Here is a 12,100-nt window from a genome sequence, read left to right as displayed (position 1 = left end):
ATCAGTATGGATAACTTCTACTACAAATCCTGCCTCTAGTAACTTTGCTAATTCCTTTCCTATGGCGCGGCGCTTATTATCTCCAAAGCGTCGCATAGCTTGCTTCACCGGTTTTACACCCAGATTTATATTGAGGTAGTTCTCAGCAAGTTCCCTTGGTACTCTGTACATGTCAGAAGGTTGCCATGTGAAGATATCCATATTAGCTCGTAGGAACTCAATGAGCGTGTCTTCCTATTTGGGGTCCAGGCTAGCTCCGACAGACACTTGCTTGGTAGTGACGCCTTCCTTGAGGTCATGATGCAGCCCGACCTTCGGTCTCGACCGCATCATGTACATCAACGTCAAGAACCACACTCAAGGCCGAGGTCACGGAGGCATGGAAGAGAAGAAGGAAGAAGAGCGTCTGAGGCCGCCTAGGAGAGAAGGCTACTACCACAAGTCAATTTGGGCCAAGGCCCATGTATCCCCTAGTATGCCTAAACTACCCCTCCTTAGTGGCTCCCTATATATAGGCTCCCGCCTCCCCCTTCATTAGGTTAGACATAACTTGAGTGAGAACTTGGCTTATGCCTCCACCATCCCTTTGGGATTAGGGAAACCCCCTCCTCTCTTAGACACAAATCTATGAGTTGTATCAAGGCACTCCTTATATGATTTATCTTTCGCACTTGTGATTCTACTGCGGTCTCTCACACGTGTGACTCCATAGATCGTATATCGGTCTTTCTCTCGGGGATTCTACCTCGTGTCTCTCCTTGAGAGATTCAATCGGGATAGTGGTTCGGGCTATCGGGAGTAAACCGGAATTGTATCGAGTTGTGTTGCGTGCGTTCGTCGTGTTCTTCACCGTGTTCTTCGTGTTCATCCCTCGCCCCCTCTTGTTCTTGGTCAATTCGTGAGATCGGGCCACAACCGAGCCCTTAGGGCTTGTTCACGTCAACTTTCTTGGTGTCTATCGCGGCCTTGAAAGAGGTCTTCTGGTCAGAGATCTGCTACCTGGTGGTATGCATCTCATTCGGATCCACCGCGGCCATGTAGCCTTGCAGCTCCTCTTCAGATAGTACGGATTCTGCAAAGGCGGCTTCACCCTCCTCGCAGTCCCGAGCTTTCTTGTAGTCTCCACATACATTAATCATGCCATTAGGACCCGAAATCTTGATCTTATTGTAGATGTAGCACACCCTGGTGTGAAACTTGTGGTAGGTGGGCCTACCGAAAATGACATGGTAGGAGATCTTGAAGGGCACAACCTCGAACATGATCATCTCTTCACGGAAATTGTTGACATTGCCAAAGGCCACGGGAAGTTTGATGCTGCCCAGGGAGTTTGCCTTTTACCCGGTACCACACCATGGAACTCCGTGGTGTTGTGCTTGAGCTGTTCCTTGGTAAGGTTCATCCTCTCCAGATTTTCCAGGTACATGATGTTTAGGCTGGCTCTATCGTCCATGAGGCACTTGGAGAAGTCATACACATCGAGGCGAGGACTAACAACCAAAGCGTAGCACTCTTTAGGGATGACAGTCGGATGATCTGCCCTGTCGAAAATGCATGGGTTTTCCGACCACTTGACATATTGTGGCACAGCCGGAAGCGTCGCATTCAGGATCCGGAGGCTGATTTCTTGGCCCGGACCGTTGGGGTTCCGAGGAAGGTGTGGTATGCACCTGCACTCTTTTTGACGAAAGGGTTGGATTTATATGCTACGGAACCTTCTTTGGGATCCGGCGAAGCTTCACCCTCTTCCATTGCCTCGGAACTGTTCTCGTACTTCTCCTTGTTCTTGCCCTTGCCTCCTTTGCCATGTGGACGGTGCTTCCGAGCGCGCTTATATCCTGCTTCCGGGTTGGATTTGAGATCGTTGACCCACTTGCAGTTGCGATTGGTATGAGAGTACTTGCCAGTAGCCGGATCAATATGGGCTAAACATAGGACATATCATATCCCTCCAGTCTTCATAAGATTGGGGAGCACGGAGCCCGGCAACAGTGACCTCGTCAGCACGCTTTTGGCCCCTGCCTGCTCCGCCACCACGACCGCGGCCTCTTCCGCCTCCTTGACCGCCACGCTGGAACGTCATTGACATAGGCATCCCCAATGGGCCTGCCGAAGATGGTACCCGAGGTTTTATTGGAGGCCCATGGCCCAAAGATTATAAAGCCTGGAAGCCCAGTTAGGAGAGAGTTTGGAAAGATAGAATTGTATTAGGAATATTGACTTGTAACTACTCGGGATGGACTTAGCTTGTCTCCCGAACTCAGTAACTTGTGTATTACGAAACCCTCAACTCCGCCTCCTATATAAGGGGGAGTCGAGGGACGAAGAAAGGATCGATTCTATTGTTAACACAACCCTAGATTTTAGCAGTCGAGTACTTTTTCCGGCTGAAACCTTCGAGATCTACTTGCCCTTTACTTCCAACTAAACCCTAGTCTACAATCCGTAGGCATTGACAAGTTAATACCTTGTCAATTGGCGCCGTCTGTGGGGATTAGAGGTGACAAGAAGCTGATCTCGATGGCAGGTTCAACATCATCGACTTCTTCGGTAGCAAGCAACGCGATGGATAGAGGTAAACGGATCGAACTGATCTAGTCGATTTTTTTTTCATCACCCACCCTCCCGTTTGGATGCATATGCATACTTGGAGGAGCCTATGGAGATGACGTTCGGAAGGTTCCACTTCCGCGTCGAGAAAGAAGGATCGTATCGTCTCGAGGTTCCGACTTCGTCAGGATTGTCGGTGGTCGATTCTGATTTTTCGGACTGGTCATCATCGTTCGAGACAAGCGATGAGGAGATTTCTCCACCAAGCTTCATCAAAACTATGACAAGCGAAAAGCTCGTCAAGATCTTCGGCGGCATGTCCTTCGAGTCGTCTGCGGACTCCAATATAAGCAGCGACTCAGACATCATCGACAACTTCAGCTTCATCGATAGATCCACTATTGTTGGAGAGGTCTTCGCCGATCTATATGACGGTGTCACCAATCCCGACAAAGATCAAAATTCAAAATACCATCAAATTTATGCAATCAGAGAAACAAGCCGACCACAGGAGGAGACATCAGAGAACTTTGATAACGCGGGGAATCCGTACGTCGATCCCGCTGACCTTTCGCGAGGTTTGGGAACAAAATACGTCGGGCCTGGAACACGAGAGATGGTGCAATTTCCGCAAGCAGTGTGGGATGGAGTTGCAAGAGCTATTGATGGCACCGATCCAATGACTGTAACTGCGACAGCTGAAGAGTTACAAGCATATCAATATAGACTCGCCCGTGCCAGGCGAGAACTCGAAAAATAGAAAGTTGAGCTGGATAGGAGGCAAGTAGCGGCTTCCGCGTCAAGCAGGCGGAGAGCGAAGTTGAGTCGACAATCAGGAACTTCGGGAGATAGTCACAGAGCAGCTCGAAATAGGGCAAGATCTCGGTTGCAGAATATACCTGAGGTAGACAGGGAGAACCTAGTTCAAAATCTCGACATGTCCTTAATGTCAATTGACACGAGGGGGAACATTATTCCCAAAACACCAGAAGCCGGATACATGGTGACGCAAGCTTTCATCCTGGCATCCAGGCCACCTCCCGGAGATCCACGAGAAGCGCTATATAACATGGCCATGGCAGAAGTTGGAGCCATGGGAATAGCGTTCGCAAATACGCCTCCTGAAGGATCTGCAAGGAAAAATAGTCCACGACCTACTACAGCGGTACAAGATCCTGCGAGAACAAGTGGGGGAAGAGATACAGCGACGCAAGCAAGGGTGGACAGAGCGCGACAGGAAAGAAGGGAAGGTCGGCACTCACCAAAGGTTAATGAAGAAGATATGTGCGGGCTCCCGTGTTTCATGAGACGAGTCCGTAAAACACGAGTTCCATCAGGGTTTAAGATACCCAATAATTACAAAAAATTCGATGGTTTACAAGATCCTGAGGATTGGATAGTTGATTGTCTCGAGACGGTGAAGCTGGTGGGTGGAACTAGAGCAACAACCATGCAGAGCATTCAAGTACACTTGAGTGGTGCCGCACGATCGTGGTTGAAGAAGCTGTCTCCTGGGTCTATCGACAGCTGGGAAAGTTTCAAGGATATATTCGTGAATAATTTCTGATCCACGTGCAAGAAACCTGCATCATTGGAGCAGTTGAGGGCTTGCAGGCAGAAATATGACGACTCAATGAGGACGTATATCCAGAGGTGGAACATCATCAAAAATTCGGCAGAGAATATATCTGACGAAAGAGCAATAGATGCATTTGTTGCTGGTATTCGAAGGAGAGACTTTGTCGAGGATTTAGGAAGAACCAACCCAAAGACAATAGCAGCACTCATGGAAATAGCGAATCGGTGGGCGGATGGAGAAGATGATGTTCACAACAAGCGGCACAGATCGCCTGAGGAGGACCGCAACCGAAACTTTCAAAATAGGCGACGACTCCCTCGACAGTTCTCAGATTATGACGCTCCCGGCCAAATATCGGCTGGATTTCGAGGAAACACTGGAGGAAACAATCGCGATGATTATCAAAAAAGCGGCGAGCATCCAACGACTACAAGAAAGGTTCCCGTCCCAGTAGACAAAATAATGGTCCAAGGTTCCAGAGGACATATATATCTCCCGAAGATATGATGAACGGACCATGTCAAATGCATTTTTATCTCGACAACAATGGGAAGAGGCAGTCGGGACATCTACAGAAGGATTGCCGGACTTTCCAGGCGTTGAACAGATATGCAGGGCATGCTAATGCGCAGGCAGCACATAGAAACCCTCAAGGGCCAAAGAGTGAGATCCACCTTCCACCCCCTCCCGCGATCACGAATGAAAATCGACACCAGTTACAAATAGCAGCAGCTCCTCAGCCGGGTCCTTACATCGACACCAATGGTGCGGTCTCAATGATTCAGAAAGGCAGGCCATCCAACAGAGCTCAGAAAGTAATTTCGCGATAGGTTTTCATGGTAGAAAATATGCCTCCACCAACAATCGAGTACTTGAATTTGTCGGGACAAGACATTGGTTTCACCATAGCGGACCACCCGTAGCAAGTTCCACGACCAGGGCAATCAGCACAGATTTTACCAGCGGTGATCACAGGATTCGACGTTTCACGAGTATTCATAGATGGAGGCAGCAGTTTAAACCTTATGTACGCGGATACATTGAGGAAAATGAACATATCCCTGGCGAATCTAAAGCCAACTGACACACGCTTCCATGGTATCACACCAGACAAGCCGATTTATCCGCTAGGGAAGATCAATCTCGATGTTCAGTTTGGAACCCGAGAGAATTACAGAATAGAAAGGCTGGAGTTCGAAGTTGTGGATTTCCCGTCACAGTATCACGCTTTGTTAGGGCGACCAGTCTATGCCAGGTTTATGGCGGTACCACACTACACATACTTGTTATGGAGGCTCCCCGGACCTAAAGGACCAATCACAGTAAAAGGCAGTTTCGCGCTAGCTGATAAGTGCGACAAGGATTTTCATCGACTGTCAAAGACTTTCGGGATGCAAGCAGAGTATATGGCGTCAAGGTTAACAACTGACTATGATGTGCTGCAAGACGCAGGGAGGACACTCAAGGAGTCAACTTTTGATACCACCAAATATTCTAAGGAGGTACAGGTTCACCTGATAGATCCCAAGAAAACGACGTCCATCGCAGCAAACATGGACCTCGCATAGGAAAGCGTGCTCATCGAGTTCCTCCGTGAGCGCTGGGAAATCTTCGCATGGTGTCCAGCTGACATGCCAGGAGTACCCAGGGAACTTGTCGAGCAACACCTCAACTTGGATCCAATAGCAAGACCAATCAAACAACCTTTGCGGCGTTTTTCGGAACCAAACCGCAAAGCTATGCTATCGGAAATCAATCGACTTAGAGAAGCCGGCTTTATCAGAGAGTTACATACAGAGGCCACATGGGTAGCTAACCCAGTACTGGTCCTGAAGAAAAATACAGAGGTCCTTCGCATGTGCGTCGACTTCACGTGTCTCAATACACATTGTTCAAATAATCACTTTCCCCTCCCAAGGATCGATCAAATTATCGACTCCACGGCAGGCTGTGAATGTCTTTCCTTCCTGGATGCATATTCTGGTTATAACCAGATCAGATTAAAAGAAGACGACGAGGTCAAAACAGCTTTTATAACACCTTATGGCGTGTTTTGTTACAGAAATATGCCCTTTGGATTGAAAAATGGGGGAGCAACATACCAGTGGATGATGCAGAAGTGTCTCGCCACACAGATTGGCCGGCAAGAACGTACAAGTGTATATCGATGATGTCGTCATAACAACAAAAAAGGGGTCAACTTTGATCGAGGATCTGAAGGAAACTTTCGACAACCTTGACAATTTCTACCTCAAGCTGAACCCGATAAAGTGCTCTTTCGGCGTTCCTGCAGGAGAACTTCTCGGGTTCCTGGTCTTAGCAAGAGGAATTGAGGCCAATCTAGAGAAAATCCAAGCCATCGTGACGATGTGAAAGCCAACAAAGTTGAAGGAAATACAACAGCTGACTGGGAGAGTCGCAACTTTAAGCAGATTCGTCGCCAGGCTACAAGAAAAGGCGTTGCCGTTCTACGCTTTGATCAAACAAGGAGAGAAGTTCCAGAGGAACAAAGAAGCAGACAGAGCTTTCGAGGATCTTAAGCGCACAATATCTACACCACCAATCTTGGTGGCGCCTAAGGAGAAGGAGCCTCTCCGGTTATACATCGCAGCCACGCCTCAGGTAGTCAGCACAGTCATGGTGGTCGAAAGAGAAGAAGAAGGAAAACTCCACGGAGTGCAGCGACCGGTATACTTCGTCAACGAAGTTTTATCACCCTCAAAATAGCGGTACCCACAGTACCAAAAGTTAGCATATGGAATGTTTACAACCGCAAGAAAACTGCGACACTATTTTCAGCGCATCCGATAATAGTGGTCAATGAGGCTCCTTTATCCAACATATTAAACAATCCAGAAGCCACGGGTCGTGTCTCCCTTTGGGGAATAGAGCTTTCCCCTCGGGACATCACATATGAGAAAATAAAAGCAATAAAGTCACGGATCTTACCAGACTTCATCGCAGAGTGGATGGAGCTACAAAATACGGGACCTCCAGATTTGTCGAGAACCTGGACTATGAACTACGACGGGTCCAAGAGACTAGAAGGAGCTGGAGCAGGCGTAATACTAGTATCACCTCAAGGCGACAAATTGAAGTACATACTATGGATGACGTTCTCAAACGCATCCAATAACGAAGCAGAGTATGAAGTACTTATACACGGGATGAAGATGGCGAAAGCTTGCGGTGCAACTCGATTAAAAATCTTTGGCGATTCACAGTTGGTGGCTCAATAGGTGATGAATCAATGCGACGTAGTCAATGATAGTATGGTGGCATACAAGGAAGTATATAATGAGCTTGAGAGGCTGTTCGACGGTTGCGAAGTAAATCACATCAGTAGGCTCAGTAATGGTGAAGCCGACGTTCTTGCAAACATCGGATCGCAGTGTCTATCAATTCCACCTGGCATGTTTTGGGAAGAGATTGCTGAAAGATCAACCAAGGCGAAGAAGCAGCAGAAGGAGGAGAAGGGCGAGAAAGCCTCGAGGGCTAAAACTGAACCATCGGAAGGAGAGGATGTAATGTCCCAGGTTTAGAGACGATCGAGGGGTAGATTTAAGAAAGGGATGTGCATTGCATAGTAAATTCTGGGGAAATTTCGCGCTTTTAAACAAAAACTGCATCGAAGGGGAACAAGTTTCTCTCTCGACACCTTACAGGGTTAGGGTTTCGAGAGTGCGACAAACTTGCATCTCACTTCACTAGTTTAGGGTTTTGAGAAGAGAGAGGAGAGTTTGCTTGATTGAATTCCAAATGTTATGACATGGTTGAATTCAAACCAAGGTTGAATTTGAATTTCAAATTCAAACATTAAATAATTACATAAATAATTCAATTGAGGAAAATCATTAAGTAAATGATCAATAATAAATAAGATGAAAAATTATATTAAAGTAGAGCTCATTAGAGAAAACTTTGAGCTTTATTGATCATCACACACATTACAATGTCATTACAATATTCATAAGTGAAATAAAAGAATAATACAACACATTACATAAATGGGCAGAATAGAAAATAAAGAAAAATTACAAGTTAATAGTCCTAGTCTAAATTCTACAAGGTCATCCTCATTTGATCTTGTATTTGATGAAGTCCTTGTCCATTTTGCTCAATGGATGATCCCTGCACATATTCACAACAAAAGAAGAGTTATGCCAAGTGGCATAGCCACTTGGCAGGTTAGAAACAAAGGAAAATAAGCAGATATGATCAACTCTGCCGAGCTGATCCTCTCAATGTCCCAAGTGCAAAGTATCTGGTTCACACAGACACCCAAGCAGCACACACATCAGGTGTGCATGCTCAACACCCAGGCACTGCTTGTGCATGTGGCACAACACACACACAGCATCAGTGAGTCACCAAAGTGACCAGAGCCAAGCTGTCGACCAGGGAGAGTATAGCAGCAACATATATAACCTTTTCAGTGCTCAAACCCTAGTCATTTGCTCATCCATCGACAGGCTGAAGGGGTAAGTTACCAAGAACACAAAGAACAGCTTGAACAAGGGGAACAGCCAGTGCTGTTCCATTTGCTCAATCTCACCATTGAATCAAAACAAGATCACCAGGAGGAGCAGGGCAAGTAAATCAATCACAAGAGCAACCCAGAAGCAATCCTCTACACCAACAAACAATCTAGGAGCTGGAGTGAGGTATACCACACAAAAGCCTGAGCAAGATCATATCTTGCTCATAATTAAGCATACAATGCATCAATGAAGCACAGAAGGGTAGAATACCCTGTGTGTATCATCATCTGGCTACCAGGCCATTTGGTGCAAGCATAGATGGGTAAGACCACTAGGTAAACATCCTATGGGAACAACAGTTATGCAAATCCATGCATAACTAGAGGAATCCAGCCAAGAATGAAACCATAGCTAGCCTAAACCACTCACTAAGCACCTACAGCTAGCTAAGCCATCAGATTATAGACAATTACCTGTCTATATATTTTGTCAACACCAAAAGGTCACTGGAAGTCCAAGACTGGATCAAGCCAGTGAACAATTACTCAATTCCAGTCAGCCAACACAAGCCAGGGCAAATCACAGATAGGGGAGCAACCAGGACAGCAACACAGGTGCTGCCAGGGCCACCTCAACCCTAAGCCAGTACAAGAATCTATACCTCATTATCCAATTGGATTCAGTAAAGGGCTAGGGTACACAACTGAAGGTTGGCATCCATCTAGCCCTGACACAATTAATTAGATGATCACAACTGCAGAGCAGCTCACATCACTTATCCACTTCAGAAAAATTCAGGCAACACAGATAAGTGAACAAAGCAAATAAATCAAAGCACCAGGGCTTTGCAGTGATCCAATGGATCAGTGCAGGCAACAGCAGTTGCTTAAGCCAACAACAATACACACCAGGTTGAGCCTGTGTGATACACACACAGCACAGGATGAGCAACAGTGAGCCATAGACCACAAAGAGCAGCTTTTACAAGCAACTGGTGATCATATGATCACCAGAAGCTTGCTAGAGCATGCTACTGCATGCTAGAACTCATTCCAAGTAATTAACACATGAACAGATAATTAAATAACTGAACAATTGCATCACAGATAAGGGCATCAGGCTTTATAATTGTATCCAGAAGCACATCAAAGGCTTGATGAACCAAAGGATCACAATATACAAGAAAAGCACATGTAAATTCATCACTGAATCACACTGCTAAGCCAACAGTACAGCTCAAAGGAGCATAATAATGAATCTGAACTAAAGGAACTAGCTCAGAGGCACTGGCACTTGTTAATATACAAGAATTACCACCACAATCAAGCCAGGGACAAGATTAAGCACAGCAGTAAGCTAAGCACAGCAGTAAGCTAAGCACAGCAGAGCATCGAGCAACAGCAGGAGCTACTAAATTACACAGGGCATCACAGCATGCTCATAAGCACTAATCCATGAATCGCCACAGTGAGCAATTGAGCAAGAACAACACAGCAGCAGCGCATGGTCACGGCAAGCATCTCAACATGGAGATGCGAGGCGATGTTGAGCAAGACAACGTAGATGAGGAGAAAAGGAAGCAGAGCAGAGAGGGAGAGAAGGAAGCTACGGATACTCACCAGGGAAAGGAAGAGCAGAGCTCGACCATGGCGGCTACGGCGGCACGCGCCGGAGCACGGCGGCGCCTGGCCAAGCCGGGCCATGGTGGTGCCATGGTAGTTCGCGGCCACAGGGGCGAACCCACGGCAGCGCCGTGACGCCAGGGACGTCGGCGACGACGAATCGCCGCGGTAGACGAGCAGAGGCGAAGGGGGCGCGACGAGGAAGCGGCGAAACGCAGATCGGCGCGGACCAATCGATGCGCCGTCGTGCGGCCGTTCGACTGCGTCCGATCTCGCCGGCGGGGACGGCCGGTGGCGGTCGGAATAATCCGGCGACGGCGAGGCGACCACGGTGTCGCGAGAGAAAGAGGGGAATTAGGGTTTCTGCGCGAGGAGAGGGGAGAGAACAAATGGGCCGACCGAGCCCAAAGGGTGGCTCGGGTGCGACCTAACCCGTTGGGCCACCACGACGGGTGGGGCCCAAGGGCAATTAGGTCATTTCCTAATTCCAAGAAATACAGAAACTTTGAAATTTTGTAAGAAATGTTGAATAGCTCTAAAAAAATAATTAAAAATATGAAAATAGATCAGCATAAAATTCTCTAATTAAATAAAATGTCAAAGAGAATTTTTGAAGACAATTAAGAATGAATCTTAATTTGATGATTTAAATAATAATTTAAATCACACATATTATTTTCCATAATGAAAATAAGTCCCTTAATGCATTTGGACTTCAAAAACACCTTGACAACATTTCAAGGTTGCATTTTACCCTAAATCAAGTATTCCCAAATCATTCTTAGTATTAACCTCTTACATGAAATATTCACGACATCGGAAGGGGGGAACAAACCCTAAAAATGGAATCATGCATAATTGCTTCTTTAACCATTGCCCTTATCGGACAATGATGCTATTTTTCAGAACAAGAGGACAAGGGTCAGTCCATACCTACCAACTGCAGAACTTTGCAGTGTTCAGGCAAGTTCATCGCTTGCTCATGTCATTTGAGTATTTCTATCAAATTACTTGCAAAGTATTATGGTTATCACTATTGCATAAAAATCAAAACCACTACTTTCATAACTATGAATATGACTATGTGGTGGGCAATGGAACCATGGATTGTGTTGATATGGTGGAGGTTCCATTGCAAGGGTTTATATCCATCTAGGATTAAACAACAAATGTCGTGATGATTCTTGTGCCGTAATACCCGTGTTAACCATAAGATGCAGTGGGACGGAGTAGTCAAAAGTGTTTCCACCTCTCGTACATCAACGGATGCGCTTACCGTAGACACTTGACCCAGGTTGGGCAAGCGGTGGGGTGGGGATCCCATTCTAATTCCCCACGGTAAGTGGTCTATGATGGGTTGCAGCTACCGGCGAAGGAGTTTGGTTAACGAGTCCCAAACTGTTGTCGTGGCCGGGGTCCATCCTTAAGTGGTATAAGAGGACCGACGAGGACCCAGGGTCGGGGTATGCAACAAAGGGTGGGTGTGCGAGGTAGCGGAGGAACATGATTGGCTAGACCTTATACCGGGCCTCACACCAAAGGAAGTGTGGACGGGAAAGCTGCCCGGTTGGCACCAAGGTTAAGATCTCTTATGGGTAAAGCAACACACCTCTGCAGAGTGTAAAGAACTGTGACCTGTCACTCCCTGTTCCGGGATTGAGGAACTGCGAACGCGGCCGGAAAGGAGCTCCATGAAGCTCTAGTAAACCGGTGAAGGCTGACGGACATAGCTCTTTGAAATAAAAACAATCTCTTGAAGAAATGTTTATCAAAATTTGCATTGGTATTAGACTATCTGGTCTAGTATCGTAGCTAGTGCATAAAACACCTCTTATCTAGAATGAACTTGTTGAGTACGCTCGTACTCA

Source organism: Lolium perenne, chromosome 2 (assembly GCF_019359855.2).
Source record: "Lolium perenne isolate Kyuss_39 chromosome 2, Kyuss_2.0, whole genome shotgun sequence".
Taxonomy (NCBI): domain Eukaryota; kingdom Viridiplantae; phylum Streptophyta; class Magnoliopsida; order Poales; family Poaceae; genus Lolium; species Lolium perenne.
The sequence above is the reverse complement of the archived record's forward strand: the minus strand, read 5'-3'. Positions refer to the sequence as shown.